We start from the raw sequence: 13,236 nt of genomic DNA on the forward strand, positions 1-13,236 counted from the left end.
ATTAACGCTTAATATTTGAAATCGGGCAAGAGTAGCAGAGAGTGAGTGTGAAACTCGAATACACTTCTGGGTCTTGTCCATCTTCCAAGGCCTTGCCCTTGGGCTCACCCTACAATTTGGTAATATTGTCTTCCTTTGATCTCTGCACATCCGTAACTTCGGACCTGGAAGTGAATCTCCCCTTTGTGCTACAGCTGCAAAATATCCTCATGTGTTTCCTCCCTCAGCTATATTGTGGGCCTTTTTCAGGTAACATAAGGGAAAGTCTTAGCAGGTAGCTCTTGCATAAAGCCAGCATCTCAAAATGGTAACTATGGTTGTTGCCATTCTTCCCTGACTTATCAAAAATTCTACAAAATCTTTAATGCTGAGGATGGCAAAAGCGGCCTGGGGTCCTCCACTGAGTCCTTGCTGTTTTTCACATACCCATTTTAGGGAAGCATAAGCTGGGAACATAGTAGAAAATGAAGAGACATTCCCCAGTGCCCTCTTTCTCCATATTCTCAAAAGTAGTATGGGTGAGAGAGCAGGCTGTTACCTTCATCTTCACCATTGTTCTCTATAATGGAAACTCTCTTTGCCTTCAGTTCAATCCAGGAAGTGCTTAATGAGTTTCTGGGTGCTCTCTCTCCTCTGCTTATTTAGTGCCCAGTGAATACTTCTTTCCATGGTCCCCATGTCTTCTTGTGACAAGTACTTTGACCTGATCTCCAGTACTGTCATCCAGGAAGGCATGATCTCTGAATCATCAGGATCTTCTCTACGTGTCTAGGAACTCAACTCACCAAGAATCAAAGGTTTTCTCCAAATTTCCAACTCTCTATGCCATTCCTGGGAGAACTCTACCGTGAATCACACTTTCTTCTACCTGCTCAATAAATCATGTATCTTGCAGTCAGTTGTGTGTTCGTGTTTCTGCAGGTGGGAGACTGGGTGCTGGCAGCAGGCCAATGACGGGCTTCTTGGCCCTGTTCCCACAATGGTCCTCTAGCTTCTAAGAATCTTCCTGGTTGAGGATTCTCAGACTTCCATGGTCATTTTCTGTTCCTGTGAGCTCTACCTGCCCTTTGATTTGCCTGTTTCTTAGTGACTCGATAAAGCAAATAAGGAGCTGCCCCTCAGTGTGCCCCATCCTGGAATTCTCCTTCTCAGTGTGGCATGAGGGATAGATGCTCTGAGGCAGACCCAATGTGCCACGTGCCAGGGCCCATACTCTACACCTGGCTTCTCTACACCCCCAGGCTGGGAGAGAGTGTGTGTCAGAAAACCTTCCTTACCACTGCTGGTATCTACTGTGCACATCTTCCATGAGATGCTAGTGTCCCTAAATATATTAAGAATATGAAGTTCAATTCAAATTGGGGTGGAGGACCCTTCCCATTCTGTACAGGTGCCCTGTCAATATAACAGTACCCTTGCCAGGCTAAGCTACTTTGAGGATTCTCATTGATATGGAAGGCACAGGATTTGAACAACATTGTTTTCTCCTGGTGATGTTACACTTAGTCTTATACCCATGAACAGTGATTGATTTCCCTTGAGAAGGACATCCTCCCCCCCATTATACCCAACCCTAGGGCCATTTGTACAAGATTGCACTATGTCCATGCCACTGATGCTGCATAACAGATTTCATCATCAGCAACATATATACCAATTTCACTCAACAATTTAAAGGGAATGTACTAGATCCATATTAGCATTTTTTGATCTCAGAACAATTACTGAAGGACACATACATGCAGCATGATGCCATTCACATAATTGGTAAATAACACAGAGAACAAGGAAAAATATCATTTGTGGACCCCTGTGCGTGCGACAATGCAGAGCTTCTCAGAACGTGCAACTAATCACCTGGGGACCCTGATGAACTGTGAGCTCTGAGTTAGCAGGTCTTGGTGGCATGTGAGACTCTACTTTGTAACAGGCTCCGAGACATGCCAGTACTCTATACCTTGGGTGGGGTGACTGGGGTAAAGGGACACTGTGCTTCTTACCTTCTTCATTTTAAAAAGATTTTATTCAGTTTTAGAGAGAAGGTAAGAGAGGGAGAAAAGGAGAGAGTGAAATATCAATGTGAGGTTGCCTCTCATTCTCCCCTTACTGGGGATCTGGCTTGTAACTGAGGCATGTACCCTGAATGGGTGTGACACTGTTGACCCTCTGGTTCTTAGGCTGGCACTGAATCCACTGGGCTACAGCAGCCAGGGCTCCTTTTTACCTCCTTCAGTGCATCAATGCCTTGGATTATTTGGCTTCACCTGGGTGGTGGGACCTCTCAGTTGTACTCCTGGACTCCCACAACTTTAAGATACTCTAGCCCACAAGTGGTTGTTAAAATAGGTGTTTCCATGGAGACATGAGGGCTGGCACCTCCCATTCCACTGTCTTGTTCATGACAACCCAGGTCAGGGATTACTTCATGGAAAGACACACATGGAGAAAGACACTGCATTCCACTCTGAAATTTGACGAATAACCCAGGAATCGAATGAAATTTATGGTGAAATCAGCCTTCAATGGGAGTGATGCCACTGCTTCTTGGTGCACTTTGCTTAGGGACTGGAGGGCCAAGCTCACAGTCAAGTTGCATGGGGTATTTCCTACCATGACATTTAAATGCTACGTTTTTCCTTTTTAATTTTTCATTCTGTATCACCCTACTATCACCTCTCTGTCCATCAACACATTCTTACCATGAAAAATTAATTGAGTTGGATAAAGAAAGAGAAACAAAGCTGTTGGAAAGAGCACCAAAGAATAAATCCCAAACGCAGGCCAGTGTGAATGGATTGCTCACTAGGTCATCCATGCTCAGTTCCTTCTGAGAGTTCCCTCTGCCTGTGCACCAGAAATACAGTGAGGAAGCTCTGGTCTTGGCATCCAGTTAGACGGGAGAAATGGGTCCTGAAGTAGTTTCCTGACTGTGCTGGAACAAATCACTAGGAACTAAGAGGCCAAAACACCGAGTTTATTGTCCTTCAGATCTGGAGGTCAACGTATGACACGTGATTCCCTGGACCAAAACCAATGAGCCCCGTGTCTGTCAGCACACTCAGATCATCTTCTGTGTCCTTTCTTAGAGTGTAACATTTTCTCCTTGGTAGTTTTCTTCTGCATTCTTGGTTTTTAATTGCTATGTACTTTCTCCAGTTTGTTTGTTTCACAGTGTAAAATTTGTATGTTTGAATAAGCCAGCTGGACTCAGTTTAGAGGATCCCAATTTTGTAGGCAACTTCCAAATGATCATATTCGGAAGGCAGGTGAACATTTGCCTTCTTCTCTCCATCAGGCCTTAGCAGGCTGTTGGCGTTGGCAACATCAGTGTCGTAGAGCTCCCTCACTGCCTGTTAGGCCTGGTGCTTGTTGGCCTGGCCACCCACAATGGACACAAGTGTTCCGTTGTCTTCCGTCTTTGTCATGGCACCCTGGGTGGACAAGGGGACATGATGATGACAGAGTGGTGAAGCCTGTGTCTCCTGCGGGAGGGGGAGACTTAGGCTGCCTCCTGAGCCACAGTGTTGGACTCTGGAACAGTCCATGGCATGCAGATGTCTTTTTGTGTGTCTTTTTATGTCTTTCAACTATGCTCTTTTTGCTTTCAAAGCTTTGGCTTTGGCTTTGGAAGGGGCAGGAGCTTCATTTTCCCTTTGGTCACCATATTCATGGAAAGGCTGTTAGATGTTTAACCATTAGTTATTATCATGAGTTTTTGCTGCTATAGAGAAATGCTGTTAATTTTGTAAGTTGAATACTTTAGCAACATAGACGAATTTTTCAATCATTGTAATGAAATTAGTTCCAATACTTTGTGGACTCTTGGTTTTATACATATATGTTCATCGTGTTACAAATAATACAAAAGTACCTGTTCTGACAGTTCGGCTTCCCTCTCTCTTTTTTTCTCTTCTCCTTTTAACTTTAGCCAGAACCAAGAGGGATACTTAAATATTGAAACCATAGTTTCTATCCTGGAATTGGTATGAACTACGGCCCAAGCCACTGAGTATTTTCGTATTGCCTGTGAGCTGAAATATTGGATGGCAGACGATATTAGGAACACTATTTTTTACCCCAATGGAGTAAATTTACAAAAATTTTATTCACAAAAAGAATCCATTCCTCTTAGTAATACATCTCTGTTTCAAAGAAAAAGTTGTAGTCCATGTTCTATTTTGAATTTTATCAAAAATGTGAAAATGTTCTTTCTAATTATCATGTTAATACCTAAATAATGCCTTAATTTTGCCTCTTTTGCTGCAAGAGGAAAATGTGGGTATTTCCCACCCAGCCCTATGGAGAAGGACTTTGCTGTCACCTTCTCTGTACCATGGCCGTTCTCCTGACTGCTCTTTCCTCTGGAGATTTGTGCTGCACTGTTTCCCAAACACGAGTTTGTCAAGTTGATCCCCTCAGAACACCTTCCAAAAATGAACATTAAAGTATCTAATTGTAAGATTCAGGAGATATTATTTTTAAAGACTATATTTATCTATGTTTTTTAAAATGGACAGGAGGGAGAAGGTGAGGGAGAGACAGATGGATGTAAGGGAGAAACATGGATCAGTTGCCTCACATGCATCCTGACTGGGAATGAACCTGCAACTGCTCCTGGGCATCGCCGGGAGTCAAACCAGTGACGTTTGCTTTGCACGATAACACCCAAGACACTGAGCCACACTTGTCAGGGCTAAGAAATCTTTCTAAGTTCCCCTGTTACTGCTCCCCTTGAATGACTTCAATCTCAAAGGAGGATACTTAGATAACTGTCAAATCAACTTCCACTGTAAACATTGAACCAGGACATCCTGAGGATATCTGGCATTTCAAGAGCAAGAAGGGAGACCCAGATCTCCCTTCCCAGCTTCAGAGATCTGTCAGCTGTGTCTCTCATCCCAGGACTCACTTGAGTTGACACTGTCTCCTCCTGGAGTAGGCCCATCAAGAAGATACCAGCTCTTGTCCTATTTTTTTTTAAAGAAATGTATTTTATGGATTATGCTACTATAGTTGTCCCATTTCCCCCATTTCTTACCCTCTGCCCTGCACATGCCCTGCCCATTGCATTTCTCCACTACCTTAGTTCAAGTCCATGGGTTGTACATATAAGTTTTTGTCTTCTCCATTTCCTATACTATTCTTAACCTGCCCCTGTCTCCTTTCTACCTACCATCTATGCTACTGATTGCCTGTATCTGTTCCCCTTCTTCCGTCCCTTGCCCCCTGGTAACTCTCCATGTGATCTCCATTCTGTGATTCGGTTCCTGATCTAGTTGTTTGCTTAGTTTGGGTTTTTTTAGGTTTGATTGTGGATAGTTGTGAGCTTGTTGTCATTTTAATGTTCATACTTTCGATCTTCTTCTTTTCCTGAGATAAGTCCCTTTAACATTTTCTATAATAAAGGCTTGGTGATGATGAGCTCCTTCAAGTTGACCTTACCTGGGGAGCACTTTACCTGCCCTTCCATTCTACATGATATCTTTGCTGCATAGAGTCATCTTGGATGTAGGTCCTTGCCTTTCATGACTGTTGAGTACTTCTTTCCAGCCCCTTCTTGCCTGTAAGGTTTTCTTTGAGAAATTAGCTGATAGTCTTATGGGATCTCCTTTGTAGGTAACTGTCTCCTTTTGTCTTGCTACTTTTAAGATTCTCTTCTTCCCTTGAATCTTCAGTAATGTAATTATGATGTGTCTTGGTGTGTGCTTCCTTGGCTCCAAAATCTTTGGTACTCTCTCAGCATCCTGGACTTCCTGGAAGTGTATTTCCTTGGCTAGAATAGAGAAGTTCTCCTTCATTCTTTTTTCAAATAAGTTTTCAATTTTTTGCTGTTCCTCTTCTCCTCTGAAACCCCTATGATTTGGATGTAGGAATGTATAAAGTTTTCCTGGAGGTTTCTAAGCCTCTCCTCATGTTTCTGAATTCTTGTTTCTTTATTCTGTTTTCGTTGAATGTTTATTTTCTTCTTCTGGTCTCAACCGTTGATTTGAGTCTCAGTTTCCTTCTTTTCACTGTTGATTCCCTTTATTTCACCTTTCATAACATTCACTTTTTCCTCTGTTTTGCCACCAAACTCTGGGGAGTGGCCCAGGAGGGAACAATATGGACTGCTCAGCTCTGGGCTGGCTTTCAGTCATTTCCTCCACTACCCATAAGGAAATGGAGTCCTTCTGGTGTTGATTCCCAGGTGGGGGGCGGGGCGTTGTGTACATTCCAGGACCCTGTGGGTCTTTGCAAGGAGCTCTCCTAGGGACTGGGATTTCCCCCCACCACCTCACACCCGCAGGTTCTGTTAGTCTGAGGCTTTGAGACTTTATTTCCCTGCGCTAAAATCTGGGTTGCAAAGTCTCTCTTGGTCCTCAGTTTATCCCTCTGGTTCATCTGCTTGGAAATGTGTGACCGCCTGCTCTACCAGTTACTCCAGGCCTGGTCTGCCTGTTCCTTCCTTGCCTTGTGTCTGCTGCACCCGACTGACAGTCTCCACCCCTTCTACCGCTCGGGGAGAATGTTTCTTCTTTAACTCCTTAATTATTGGACTTATGTAATTTCTGGTTGTTTTAAATTTGTTGTTGTCTTTCTTTTTGTTGTGGAAACAGGCAAAGTGTATACACCTGTGCATCCTTCTCAGCCAGAAGTCAGAGTGTACAAGTCTATGGACCAGCCATGTGGCTCTCAAATATTGTACTATGTTAAAGAGGTCTCTGCCACACAGAGGATACCAGCTGTTGTTCTTAAAAGTCAGCGCTTTTGAAACATTGTTCTGCTGCTCACAAACTCTTTATGATTTGATCAAAGCACCCAGCGCTTTGATTGGCTCCTCAAAAAATAGACAGTTGCTGGCTAACCCTTTGGCAAAGAAAGACAGAGGATGGGAGTGCCAGCCAGCTGAGGAAATCACTGTCTGAGGAGAAGACTTGGTCAGCAGTACAGACAGCGATGGCCCACCTGCCTGGCTTCCCACAGCCACCTTTGGATTCCCATGGCTCTGTTACACCTGAGTTGTTATGTACACTTTCCATCAGACACCCATGAGCACTGCCATCTCTGGACTCCCTGTGTGAAATACTCAGCCTCAGGTATCAGTACTTCCCCCCCACCACAGTGTTCCGTCCCCAGGTGTCATCTCACACAGAGGACTCCTCTGCGCCCCAAGCATTAGGCACTTGCTCTTTTCCCTCGTTCCTTGACTGACCTCTCATTTTTATTTCTTTACAACCTGGACCCAGGTCCCCGAAGGTAAGTGCAATGAAGCCAAGATGTTGATTTTGTTACCTCTGAGGCCAACACCTGAAACAGTTCTTAGCTCCATCCACAGAGGCTCTCCACGTGCATTGGCTTCATCAGTGGGCTTCCAGACCTACACAGGGAGGCCTTATGACTTGTGTGACCAGTGGCATGGGAACGTGCAAATGTCACATGCACCAGGATTTTTTAAAGATCTCCAGGTGATTCTAAAGTGCAGTCAAAGTTGAAACACATTCATGTAAGGATGGGAAGCAATAGTTTCATTTCCTTTGTCCAAAGGAGAATCAAAGATCTGGAGCCGTGGTGACGGGGTGTCTGGAGCTGCCCCACATAGCACTCTGGGCATTGGTCATTGCAGGTGGATGATCACAGATTGGCCCAGGTACTCATAGAGACTCCAGGGAATGGCTTAGGGCCCCTCACAGGTGACCTCTCCACCACCCCTGGCTCAGGTTTATCTCCAATGTATTTGGGCAGGCACCTGGGGTGGGCATTACCTGGAGACTGAATTCATGTTCCAAGGACATCTCCAGGAGGCCTGTGGTCTCTTGGTGGCTGTACATGTGCATGGCAACTGCCTTCTTCCAGGTGCTGTAAGAAAGAGCCAGGAGTCCTGAGGCTGACACTGAGTTGGTGCTAAGAGCCCATGGGACACATTGGGAGACCTCTTTCAGAAAGCGTGGGACTTGTGCTGGCTTCCCCAAACTCTCTGCTGGTGAGAGAAGTGAGCTGGGCGTGGAGCATGAAGGCATAGGCAGCCCAAAGAGGCTCTGGGGAAACAGGGAAGTATGTGGCTCCCATGGGCCTCCCCAAGGGGAGGCTTTTATCATGTGGGTGTCTCTGGACACTGGCAGGAGTTGCAAAGGTTAGCGTTAGGGCCTCTAAGGGCAGTGCGTTGGCAGAAACTTCAGCTAGTGTGTGGTTTGTTAGAGGTAGTCCCCCAAATGTGTCTTGGAACCACTAGCATTTGCTTATCTAACTCAGGGCCCATCTGGGTAAGTGTAGAATCTGGACCAGGGTCTGGTGGTCAAATACAATGCAGCTGGATTTGTGTGGATGCTTTGGAGTCCTCAGTTAGACCCATGGAACTCCACTGCCTTTAGGAAATTAGGAAGCAGCATCTCCTATAATGGTCCAGGGCCTCAACCAAGCGTCCTCTGTGTGGCCTGTGTCAGCACAGGGCTGAGAAATGGTTAGGTTTGTCAACCAAGATAGGCCTAGCCTGATTAATGTCATAAATCAAAAATCACGTTCATAAGAACCAGAAGTTCCATGTGTAAATGCTAACTGCAAAGTCATTTCCTATTGTTAACAGTAGCTTACTGAGGTACAATCGGCATTCAGCTGCACATATTTAAAGTATAAACCTCAGCCTGACCAGTGTGGCTCAGTGGGTTTGGTGTTGCTCCATGGACCCAAGTTTGCTGGTTCAATTCCTAGTCCCTTCCCCTCTCCCTGAAGACAGATAAAGAAACAAAGCTTTAAAGAAAGGAAGGTATAAAATTTGATAAGTTTGTACAGGGAGATAGCCGTGAAACCATCACCACAGTCAGGACAGTGAGTTTACCCTTCCTTCCCTGCAGTTTCCTCTGTGCCTTTGTGATCCCTGCCTCCCTCCCTCTGTGCCACCCAAAGCCCCAGGCAACCATCAGTCCACTTTCTGTGTCTGGATTTTGCATTTTCCAGAGATTATACAAATGCAGTTTTCAGTATGTACTTTGTTGTTGTCCTGCCTATTTTCACTCAGCATAATTATTCTGACATGCTTTCATGTTGTGTTTATCAATAGCCTCTTCCTTTGTCATTGTTGGATCTTGTTCCCTTGCATGGGCATACCACCAAGTACTTACCCATTTCTGTTGATGGACTTTTTCTTGGTCTTAGTTTTCAGCTATAGCGAAAAATTCCTTTGAACACTCATGGACAAGTGTCTTCATGAATAAATGTTTACATTTCTCTTGGGTTATAGCTAGGAGTGGAATGGCTGGGTCACATAGTAGGTGTGTGTTTAATTCTTGGAAGAAGCTGAGCTACTTTTCTAGAGTGATTGTACCATTTTACGTTTCCATCAGCTGTGAGGGTGACTTCCAGTGTCTCTGTTCCTCACCAACGCTTGGTAGTTTAAGTCAGAAAAATTGTAATGTGTTATACAAAACCAAAACTCCCAAAAATTTCTTACTATCTAGTGAAACACGTTAAGTGCCTGCATGAAAACAGTAAGCTAATGTTTTCACACAGAAGGCTTCCCACACTGCTCATTCATCAACAATCATCTACCTTGTTGCTTTGTTTCCACAAGCCTGTGATGGTTTTCTTAGAATGTCGGAGACACAGTCACTTTGGCTGATGATTCTGATCCTACCGTTGTGTTTGGCATATAACTCAAGTTTTCCACTCAAATGTTTAAAAATGTTGCAGTGCTATTTTTTAAATGTAAACAGAATGTGTTTCCTAAGCAATTGCCAAAAACCTTATATTGAGAGATACAAATATTTGATGAATATTTGGGCATGAATATGGAAACTTGGGTGGGAGAACATTCTGTGGCACATGCTTTCATTTCTCCTTCTGTCTCTGTCTTTCGCTTAGTCTTTTTCTATATACAGAACACTGAGATCTTGCTTCACCAGGAAACCGGTTTGTGACCAGACAAGGAGAACAGACAGAGAAGGACTTCAGGAGGGGTGGGGTATGGGCTGTGCTCAGAAATGAATGCGGTGGGGGGTCGTCTCCCAGCATAAATCTACAGGCAGGAGCTGAGCTGACTTCACCCATGCAAGAGAAAATGTGAGGTCAAAGGCATGTGCTGGTGCTGACTGTTGTGGGGAGTGGGGTGCTGGGGGTCTGTCTCTGCCCTCACCAGTCACTTTGTCTTCATGCCTCAGCCCAAAGTGGGTTTCTTTGTAGGGACTAGGGTCAGCTAGGACAAGTGGCCAGAGAGGGAGGGAGATCATCATTTCATGGAGTGTGCTGTGGGCTGCTGAAGAAGCCTGTTTCGTGTGCACATCTTTTGCCTCTGGCTAGCCCTGTCCATCCTACCAACATCCTTGCCATGCCAACAGGTGCACTGGGACCCCCAAAAATAATTTAGCTTCTGGGCTTCAAGTGTTCCTGGTTGGAGGGGGAAGGGACAAGAGCTGCTGCTCAACTCCTCTTGTTCCTAAGCCCCAGCTGACAGTGCTGAGCTCAGTCAGAGGGTGTGAGTGGGTCAGAGGGATGGAGAGGGTCAGATCAGGTGAAACTACAAGGTGAGGGGCGGGTGAAGAGCAAGTATGTGCACACAGGCTTGGAGGAGGCATGGGGCGTTAACAGGTTATGGCACCATTTCAGCTGGTCAGGTTTCTGTCCATTGGTAGAGAGTGGCATGCTCATGGCACCATGTTGTTGCCAGGGGACTGGTAATGGCCTGTGTGGTGTGCAATCTCCTTCTGTGACATGATTCACTAGATCTCTGTGAGGATGTTCCTGAAAGCTTCCTGTACAGTGGTGGAGTAGAAGGCAGAGGTCTCAATGAAAGAAAGATGTTCTCTGCAAAGGCACGGGCCTCGTCCGTGGGCACAGCCTGCAGATTGCACAGGTCGCCCTTCTTGCCCACCAGCATGATGATGATGTTGCTGTTAGTGTGACCATGCAGGTCCTTCAGCCAGCCTTCCACATTCTCCTATGTCAGGTGCTTGGCGATGTCATACACCAGCAATGCCCCTCTGCACCATGGAAGTATACCAAGCTGATGGTGTGGTTGCGCTTGTGGACAGTAGTTTCCCAGTCTTGGGCCTTGTTGGTCTTGCTGTCCACCTGGATGCTGCAGGTGGCAAACTCCATGCCAATGGTGTTCGTCCTCTCTAGGTTGAACTCCTTGTGGGTGAAGCAGACCAGCAGGTTGCTTTTCCTAATACCTGCATCCTCGATGAGCTCCACTTTGAATAGGTAGTTGTACTAGCCTTCTTGGGTCCCATTGTCCTGGTGTTCCAGCCCACCTCTCGGTTTTTCTTTGAGCACACAGTGAGAGTACCTGGAAATGGAAAGTTACAATGTGGCGCACTGATACAGATGCAGAGTCAGGAGGGCGTGGGATGGGACAGATTGGAGTAGCCGACGGTTGCTGAAGGTCCTCCTCTCAACATCACGGCCCAGTTCATCTTGCAACCCTGGTTGCTCATAGGCCGCCATCTGCTCTTGGAGACAATCAACAAGACAAAAGGCAGTGCACAGCCTTTGCCACCATTTGTCAAGCTCAGTTCCTCTATCTCAGAAGCAAGACACCTCCAGTCCATCCATGATGTCTAGGGATATTGAGACCTGAAAATACCATTAATTGGGTATCTGTTCAGCATGAACTACGCAGGATCACACAATAGGCTGGGAGGACTTTGAAAGCAGGCCACTGTTAGGACGCCACAATTTCTATGTTCACCATCCAGTGCCCAGCACCTCCTGTGACACAGGCCTCTTTCTGTTCTGGGGAGTGCAGAAGGGGACCATTGGCACAACATAGAAGTGAGCCATAGCTTTTAAGATGCCTCAGCTGTGGGCACAGGAGCCTCAATCACAATATTCTTGCCACCAGGAACCTACTCCCCACGTGCTCTCCACATCTCCACACTGTATTATTGAAGATCCCGGCTGTCCCCAAGACACACCTTCCCAGGAATAATTCTCTGACCTCACCAGCCCAGCAGTGCCACACATTAGTCTGAGGGTTCTACATACACTGTCCCTTTGTTTCCCTACAGCCATTAATAGACAGGTATGATTGTCCCCATTAAGAGTACACCAAGGTTCTGAGAGATTCAATTTTTCCTCATGGCTTCCAAAGGACCAAGATAGGAATGAATCCCAGATCTACGTGAATCCACAGCCTGTGTTTTAAGCAGTTTCTCTGTAATGCCAACTCCCAGGCAGCACCCCCTTTTCTGACCCAAACTGGTCAAGACTTGGTCCCACTCAGTTGGGTTCCTTCATCAGCTTGTAGAAAGAAGTGTGTGTATGGATGATATCTTCCATCTCTCCCCTTCTCCCAGAGACCTATGGCATATGGCAAGGTGTAGGTAGTGACTAAACATTCGTTCATGCATTGTGGTTGAATTCAGACAACAAGGAAAAGGAGTTAAGATGTGCTCAATACCAGACAAAGTACTTTGCATACATTAATTTACCCAGCCCTATTCTAATTGGCACTATTAGAATGATTCTTGACAGGTACTGTCACCTTTGGTACACACAGTTTCTTTGTTTCTGAGGCTGGTTACAATGGAATGACTCATCCACTGCCTCCCACCACGTGAGCAGTGGAACCTGGGATGTCCACACACCCATTTCTCAGTGGTGCTCCATTCACATCACATCATTGGCTTTCTGATTTCACATTTAAATCTTGTTCCAAATGGCAGGCTTTCATGGCATCCACTATGCTTTTTTGAAGTGTGTGTTTTGAGTAATTTCAGGTCACTAAGTAGCTCTGGAAGAGATGAGATGCACAAGAACACTCTTGGCCTCCCGTCAATGTATACAGACCATCCATTTACTGGGAGGGGAAAGGTGGGCCCACTCCTGGACAGAAAACTGGGCACAGAAGGAATATAAAGCATAGGCATGGACTTTAGAGCCACCGTCAGGGAAAAACTCACTCTCAGTGACCGTCACTGAGGTGGTGTCATCCCTCCCAAGATGAAACTGCTGCTGCTGTGTCTGGGCCTGACCCTGGTCTGTGCCCAAAACCAACAGGGCCAGGATGTCGTGACATGCAACTTGGACATATCACAAGTAGAGTTGGGGGAGTGTAGGGAGTGTAGACTTTGGGGGTGGTTTGGGGGATTCTGAAGCGAGGTGGCCCTCCTGGAGACTGAGACTTTTTGATGTTAGAAAAAGGGGGTGGTTTCTGACCTTGGACCAAGAGCAGTTGTACCATGTGGAAAGATGACAACCCTCGGGGACCTCCGTTCACACTGCAGGGACAGTGACAAGAGCCTTATGTGGGGTGCAGGTCCACCT

The 13,236-nt window shown here is 45.9% G+C and overlaps 1 protein-coding gene and 1 pseudogene across 3 annotated transcripts in view; one reads left to right on the plus strand and one right to left on the minus strand.

The window, feature by feature from the left end:
* The window catches only part of LOC128780591 (allergen Fel d 4), a 48,549-nt gene that overhangs the window by 31,603 nt on the left and 3,710 nt on the right, over positions 1–13,236 (plus strand). The gene's annotated exons all lie outside the window — the stretch shown is intronic.
* LOC128779642 (ras-related protein Rab-11B pseudogene) lies at positions 10,477–11,415 on the minus strand (annotated as a pseudogene).

The sequence above is a fragment of the Desmodus rotundus genome, chromosome 1 (assembly GCF_022682495.2).
Source record: "Desmodus rotundus isolate HL8 chromosome 1, HLdesRot8A.1, whole genome shotgun sequence".
In the NCBI taxonomy this organism is placed as follows: Eukaryota; Metazoa; Chordata; class Mammalia; order Chiroptera; family Phyllostomidae; genus Desmodus; species Desmodus rotundus.